The sequence below is a fragment of the Colletes gigas genome, unplaced genomic scaffold (genome assembly GCF_013123115.1).
Source record: "Colletes gigas isolate AHSC1104 unplaced genomic scaffold, ASM1312311v1 Colletes_gigas_Sc00011, whole genome shotgun sequence".
NCBI classification, from domain to species: Eukaryota; Metazoa; Arthropoda; class Insecta; order Hymenoptera; family Colletidae; genus Colletes; species Colletes gigas.
This window is the reverse complement of record NW_025106640.1, coordinates 238,363-247,046: the sequence shown is the minus strand read 5'-3', so window position 1 is coordinate 247,046 and position 8,684 is coordinate 238,363.

Sequence of the window (8,684 nt, the reverse complement as noted above, 5' to 3'; positions counted from 1 at the left end):
TCGCGGAGCGATCGTATTTCACTCCCGTTTTCTTTCCCTTTTACGGGACAAATATGCAGAGATCCTTCCTGCTTTCTATGTCATCTTCCCTAGAACACTTTTCCGCCGCGACGCTGTTTACCGCGCGCGAAAGTTATTTAACAGAACGATTCCGTACGCCTGCAAAACCAGTCTTGCGAAATTACATAGCATCCTTCGTCCTTCGGAGGAGTTTCATCCTTTTGATTTCCTCCTGTTCTCATGCAATTCTTCTGCGATTGTTTCAAAACGCGTTTGTTGCAACGTTTGTTCCTTGGGTGCATTGTATTTCAGGCGCGGATGCCGTGAAAATTTGTCATTGGTTCAGAATAATTGGATTTTGTTAAATTTGTTTCATTTGCAACCTTTTTGATCAGTCTATCATTTTTGAAATACATTACACGTGACGATAGTGCTCGAAACGCCATAGGAATATATTTCCATTTTGAATATATTATATTTTGCTGGTACAACTATTAGTTTCATCATAGGATGACTGGTCATTGTTATATTGACCTATATTTTCCAAAACTAAACTTTTGATACTTATAAATTACCAATAGTTTAAAAAAAAATATTCTTAAAATTCAGTTACTTTTAGAGTTATTATATGAGAATATCTCTTTAACATATTGATTATCAAGGATTTAAAATAATTAATTTTCAAGACTCGATGTTAAAGAAAATTTAATTTAGATAAGAGCCCTGAATTTTAACGACATTATAAAAATGAATTATATGAGAAATTGTGGGTAAGTTAGTTTCCAACTGTCTAAAAGCACAGTTTCATTTTCGTGGGCAATTTGAGTTCAGTTTGGCAGTCAACGCGTTAACTGCGACCGCCCAGACGCATCGGTTTGCGACTCATCGGTCCGTGGACCATCAGCGGGCCACAGACCTTGCCCTCAGTAAGCCTAATCCAACAGAAGGACTCGAACCGTTTCGTTGCTCGCTTGTAAGTAAAACATCCACGCAAGGGGTCGTTCACCCATCGAATATCAGAATAATCGTTGATTTAATATCTTCCAGATACGACGTTATGCAAGATTAACGGCATCTGCAGCGCGCGACTAACGACGCGGATCGTTTTTCATTATTTCGAAACCGTTGCAGGGGCGTTTGCTCGATATAAAGCTGAGATTACTTTAAGGGGAATCGGCAGAGCCGCTCCGCCGGTGAAATCCTTCGGACGATCTTTAGCCGGCGATCGCGAGATCGCGTGGTGGAAACCTTCTCTCCTCGTTCAACGTTCGAAACAAAAGACGGCGATCTCAATAACCGCGAACGTTGTCTTTCTTGACTAATGCCACGGCTAGAAACGTGCGCTGTTCCTTCGCACTTCAGCGTTCTCGAAAGAAGGCCTTCACGGTTTCTTTCACCGGTTCGAGCCGCTTCACGCGATAAGTTGGTGAAAATAATGGTGAAACACTCTTGTTCGTCGGATGAAATTCGCGTACCGTGTTATGCTTTTCTTCTGCTCGAGCTGATTATACCAGAAAACTGGACGTAACGCGAAGGGGATCGAGAACGATTCGATAAGACGCGCCGTTATGACAACGATTTATGATACCGATTTCTCACACCTTCATTTAGTTTTATTTATACTCCCAGAATATATTGTTACGCCACTTTCATCGTTATAAAAAATAAAAAGAAAAAAATTATCAAAATGAAATGAATGTAAGATAACTTTATAATTAGAATAGACACAATGGACATTTTGAAATTGTCGTATGGACATTATGTGGGAGGAAAAAAATAATATATCTAAATTAGAAAGACTCTACTAGATTTAATAAACTATATTTTAATTTATTTTCAGAAATAAATTTTCAAGTCGTTCAACAGCGAACGAATAAACACGTGGCTAAAGTTAGCCGTCAAATGTTTAGGTACATATGTAATACACTGTGTGTACAATATGTGGACGAACGAGTAATGGAATGTGGATGGAAAATCGTGGTTACGTGACTAGGCGTTACGAATCCCATTTAACTGGGAGTCATTCTAAGACAAATTATGCAATTAAACTGGGCGCACTTAGAAAATTATGTGTGTAGTCATGCATGAAAATAATCAAGTTGAAATGGTAAAAATGTGAAAGACGAATTTGTGTATATACGAGATGTAAAGCCATGAATCATAATAGCAAGACTTTCTTTCAAAGAAGATGATGACTTTGACAGACCAGATATAATTTATGTCTGTGAAAAATTCAATAAATACTATACTACTGTAAATAGATATCAACTGTAGGTATGTGAGATTTAGTATTCCAAAAAGTTAATTATTTTTACTCTGAAAAGTAATCTTAAAGCCTATGTTTATTAAGATTTACAGGTGCAAAGAATGTTGGTGAATTTAACAAATTATGTAAAATAGTACTGATAAAAAATGCGAAAGAAAAGCGTTTTCTACAGTATGATAGCAGTTTTTCTTTAAACGATCGCTCGAGATGTATTTCGTTGCATGACTTAGAGTTTTCCATCTACAGAAGCACGTTGTGCAACTAACTGTAAGTGGATCGTAAAGACACAACGTTTAGCATTATTATTAATTCCACGCGACTGAATAATGGAGCAGTTTCTCCTACTCCAGAATTCTGTCCCTACTCTTCCGTTCCTTTCACTCGTTTCCTAGCGATGCTGCGAGAATTTTGCAAAACTTGCGGATACTTTTTCGCGATAATCACCGAAAATATCGATTTCTTACGAAAAATAAAAAAATTCTTTCTCTAAAAAAAACATAGAATAAAGTAGCTCGATCGAAATTCATCAAGCGATGAATGGAGTCGACTAACGAATCGATTCGAAATTGTAGATGTTTCATCAACGTCGCGTAGAAAGTTGCTGCGTAAATAAAACAACTCAAAGATACACTCGATGCTTTTAACACTTTCGCTGTGTTCAAATAGACGAAATGTTTGCAACCGAAGCTCTAAATAATTACGTAATATTTTGTGATCTATAGAATAATGTTATCGAATGAATAATTGAACATCTGTTACGAATTAAAATGATGGTCTGAACGGAATATTAAATACAGATCAGTAACTTTTTGTATTCGTTACTCGTATCTATACGAATGAAAATTTTTATCAAAAGATCAATAAACTTCTTTTCGAAGCAGTAAACTTCTTTTAGAAAATGATGTAAACGAGAGTATATTCGTTATTTATGCAATAAAAATTGTTCTCAATATTTATAGCGAAAGGAAAGTGTTACTTTTTTTTTATGAGAAATGTCATAAATAAAAAATAATCTAATGTTTTGTTTATGCCGTAAACTTTTTAACCGAGAGATTAGCAGGGAGTAATAATAGTATGTAGAAATCACTATGTTAGTAATCTTTACTCTAGAATTAATGAGTACCAGTCTCTAATTGACTCACGCTCATAAATATTCAAATATATAAACAGATTAGCAATCTCGTTAATCTCAATAATTTAGTAGGAAAATTATATCTTAATGTTCGAAGTGATAATTATTTTCAATTACACGATGATACTAATCTTCGAGTAAATCTTCAAGTTGTTCTACAAAATAAATAAATCTGTTTCAAAAGGATGCACTCATTTATAGACTTTGTACGAATAAAAATACATACGATATGGTAACAAAAAAAATTTTACAATTTAAATGCAGTGAAAGGAACATAATTGTATTCCCATATGCTTTAAGTTTGGTAATCGATATTTGTTTGTTTTATTTTACTGGTGAAAATGTACATCAGTCCACCACCGAAGTAGGTGAGTTATTAAAAGTGTCAATGACGAGCCTCGATGTCTCAAAGCAAACGATAAGATCATCAAGGATACATGGTACATTCTCACAAAATCGAGTCGGCGAATTTGCATGGAAAAAAAAAACGGAAAAGATTTCGTAAAGAGCCGAACATACTTCCCGGAAGAAGGAAAGCTTCGAGCATAGAATTCAACGAAGATTTTCACCTTGGTTCCTTGTATAGAAAAGTAGATGTAACCGTGGACGGCTCGTTACCAGACAAAGATTATCACGATGCTCGGTGAGAATGGTCACAAGAGGAAACGAGACACATAAGAATGAAACAATGGACATCGGGTTTCGAAAGTCTCTCGCGGTTAGCGTTTGTAACCCTTCGCCCCCCTCGATCTCACCCTCGATTTCGAATCCAACAGATAATCGTTAAATTCTTTAATTAACTATTGACTCTGTTACCGTAATCCTGTTTATACTCCACGGAGAAAGTTAAACGAAATCCTAATAATTTATGAACTTTAGCCAATCGAATAATAATAGCTTTCTTCAGGCTTTTATCAGGAATCGAAAGAAACATTTAACTCTTATAAGCATAGCTTTTTTCATTTTAATTATAAAATCTTCGAAATATTTTTTTCCCCATTGAGGACCACAGAAATTTTGTTATACTTCTGAAAAGTTTTACGTATCATAAGAAATTGATTTGAAAATACTTTAAGCATATAAAAATCAAATTATTGTCAATAGTGCTTTTTTTCGAGAGAAATATGTTTTATACTCTTAAAAGCTTTACCATCATTGTAAACGTGCGCCTGAAAGATAGGCAACGTCCAAGCACTGGAGCAAAACTGGTCGCAGTTCTCTAGAAATTATCTCCGTCCAGTTTCAGTGTAATTCTCGTCCATTCGAACGAGTTCGAATTTACATACGTAGAAGCGTGTCATTTTCTAATATATCTTTTCATTAATTATTCGCAGCCTCGATAAGCGACCCGTTTAATACAAATTAAAACGAGGCATGAAAACTCATTTTATGAAACGTTGCTGTGCAACAGCATGTACCACTTTACGTTTATCATTAGGTCTCACGCGTACGCACGAAGGAAAAGCAATTAACAAGGAAACATCTTGTTGTGCTTTCTAGTGCGCGAATACCAAGCGTGCTGACACGTTCTACGAAACTTTCGACATCGTATTACAGTTACGTAAATTAAACATTGACGCATTGAAAATCATTGCGGAGTTTTCGAGAATTTTGCGGGCAGAAAAAGGTTCGTAGTCTTTTTATCGTCGATTTCGTTGCAAACTGATTAATGAACTACCACGTGGCCATCTTAGTCGATTAACTATAAGTAATACTAGACTATGGAAATTTAAAATGAGAATAATAAATAAATATTGAATTGCACTTGATGGTATCCAAAAAAGTGAGTTTACTTTTCTACATCCGCCCAAAAACTAGTGCCTGTCCAAGGATAATTATGTACAAAATAATACATAAATGTATGAAACACATGATCTGTGGTGGAAATAATAGCCCGCCCTATAAGCCTGTGCTCCGTTCGAATAATAAAACGTTCGAACAGTGAAACAATCAAACGATCCAACTTTCAGATAACGAAGGTTCGCGTCATGAAGGTTCTGCTCCATTCGTATAAAATTCTGCCCCATCTCTGATCTCTATAATCTATTATGTGTCAGCTTAGAGACGCTATAAAGGCCAGTTAGTGTGCGTTCCTTGCGCCCGCGCGTGTTTCTCGCAGCAAAAGAGTCGAAGGTCACTCCTTTTCTAGCCAGGAAATATCTCGGGGGATCTTCCTTCGGAATGATTCGCAAGATAGAAGTGCTCGTCGAGAACTCGTGGCGTTCGATTCACCCAATCGGTTACGTCGATTCCTGATGTGTGACTTGGCTAAACGGAGTCCACCGAAATAGGATAAATTTGAGAGCCTCTGTGAAAGTCCGAAGTGCAGAAAGTGTTGTGAGTCTGTGGGTTGCTATGACCCGGAGAGCAAGGACCTCTGGTCCTTGACGAGTTCGAGTCCACCACTTCTTCTCTCCTCTTATTTTCTGCTCTTATCTTTTATTTTTCTCCGTTGGTCGGACCCTCCCTGCGGTACGTCTCATCCCGCTGGTCGTTTAGCTCGCTTTTTAATTGTTTTATCGCTGCCCTCTGTCTTTCTCTCCGCCAAAATGCGTTTCGCTTCGTTAATATCGCCTAAACCGAGTCCATGGGAAAATCCCACATCGTATCGACGACTGTCGCTGATTCTCAAACGAACGACTACGGTTCGGTCTGTTCGTCGACGAGCCACTTTTGTTGATTGCAGCCTCGACACCCCGTGCCTTGGAACATCTCGTCCAAAGTGTTATTAAATGAGTTCCTGGAAGGAATCCTCGTGACGATCTATCGGCGATCGTTCGACCTTTAATTAGCTACGGTCGCTCTTACTTTCATTATGGTTATTAACACGTCGACTGCACACCCCTGAAATTTCTGAGACCCAATAACCCAAATTTGGTCACAGTATTTATTTTTTGTAACCCTTTCATTTTATGAATTAATTTTTTTGGCTACTTAGTAGAGAGTTCTGTCACTCATATTATAACATGGCAGTTAATGTACTAACAGGGGAGAGAGACTATCCCTAGAACTTTGCATTTTTATTTTTTTAAGCGTGGATTGAATGAATTTTTGAATGTTTGATAAAAAATATATGATTATTATTTTAACTCTAATTTGTTTGTTATTGATAAATTAAATTAGATACCCCGTAATTTAATGTGTAAAAAGTCTAAATTATGTTACACCCTTAGATAACTTGCAATAACAATAATAATACGTTTTTATTATATTGAACATCGTACACATTATGAAACGGATAAATGATAATTATAGGTATACGTGCAAAGACAGGGTACATACTGCTATTATCATAACCTTCAGAACCCAACATTCAATCCACAGTGAGTGGCAATAAAACGAAAGAATGAAATGGCATAATGATGCATGATATGTACCTTACATGTGGCTAAACGTAAAATAAATTCGAAACGAATAATGCTTACTCTGATGATACATCAAATTAAAGACGTGTGTACTTCGGAGTTGGGTAAAGCTCTGAGTCTAATTTTATTTTTCTCGTGCAAAATCAACATGACGATGCAAGAACAAGTTAAACAACTTGGAAAATTGCAAGTCGACCCTAAGGATCGATCATATTTTAACAGAGTGCCAAAAATGCGAAGAAACAAGAAGAAAGCTCATCCTACCAAAGACTATCAAACAATGATTAAACGATTCAATATAAATTTTAAGACACTACTATACAGGGTGCCCCGTAAATAGTGTAAGAACCGGAAATGTGGGGTAGTTGAGACGATTCTGAACAACAATTTCCTTTGCAAAAATGTCGGATGAGGCTTCGTTTTTGAATTATTAACGAAAAACACTGACCAATCACGATAATTGCTATATGGTACACATTCTATACAGTACGAACCACACCAATGTATACATGTGACATAAAATAAAATAAATAAATAAATACAAAAAAAAGAACAAGTTATTATTTGTTGATTTTCTGAGTTTTCCTCGTCTATTTTTTCTCAGTGTCTTTCGACCGAAGAGTGTGAAATTTTTATTAAAAACCCAACGAATATTATATTATTTTTTTTTTATTCCTGTCGCGGGTGAAGATGGTGGTAAGAAAAATGTACGATTGAATTTTCTTTCGGTAAACGCATTGCGTAACGCGTAGGTACGCAGTAACGGTACGGTCGCACGTGACGATCGTCACAAATCCGTGGAAGAGGACGCAGACGCGATTTAAACAAGGAATCGGTGTAAGGAATAACTCGGCGTGTGCAGTCATCTGCAAGATGGATCTTTGACCTTCTGTGCAGTTCTCTACGAGCATATCTCGGGTGAAACCACAACGAACTACCTTCGCGGTGCAACAAAGGAATGTAACCCTGTGTAGGGGGAGTTTGTTTTCTCGGAATTGATGTGCTTCTCCGTAATGTTGCACGCGCCGAACTACCAGCCAATCCTCTCGCGGATAATCTGCCAAGAATTTGTTTCCAACATTCAAGAAAATATACCGCTTAGACAATTTAATGGTACGATTGTTCGAAAATTGCGTCGCTAAATCAAATAGTTCGTTTGCTTTACTCGTAGCGGTTGTCAAGAAGAATAAAAGAATCTTAATTAACGAAGATTCTAAAATCTACTTTCATGCTCGAAGAATCCATGAAAAAGAGGGAGTCAATTTTAACGAATCTTAAGTTTACCACTTTTTGTCATTGGGTATGCCCTGATTTTGCTAAAAAAAAAAAAACAAAATAAAGTCAATAAGAAAAATAATAAAATTTAGGAAGATACTGAACCCACAAAAAATTCCAATATGGTATAGTTTTTAGGCTGACGGAGTCATTGGCCCTTAGTAATTTCAAAATGAAGATGTGAGTGTTACTCTAACTATTTATCTTTCCTTGGAATGTACATAAAAATAAAACCAGTTACTACGTATTATGAAACGCCTTGTATCCCGGGCTCGTCTCGTCGCATTCCAGGCTCGACCAATTTAAATATACTCTGAAAGCTTCCGAAAATGCAATCAACCATCCGGAAGAGGCCACCGAAACCGCGTTCAACAATTATTGATAATTCACGAAGTCATCGACAACTCGCGCTAAGTGCTCGTATCTCGTGCGTTTTCTCACAAAATAAAAGAGGGAAAGGAGCCATTCGAAGAGGGTGGTCCGCGTATTCGAGGCTCTCTTTGACCCGGCACTTCAACGAGAACCGCCGCGATGAATTTGAACGAGCATTACGGTATCCTGGCGCTGGTTATGCATTTTCATCGTTCTTTCGTTGCCTTCCTCCTCCAGAGAGCGGGTCGTCGAGGTTTTAGGCGCTCGCGAACGT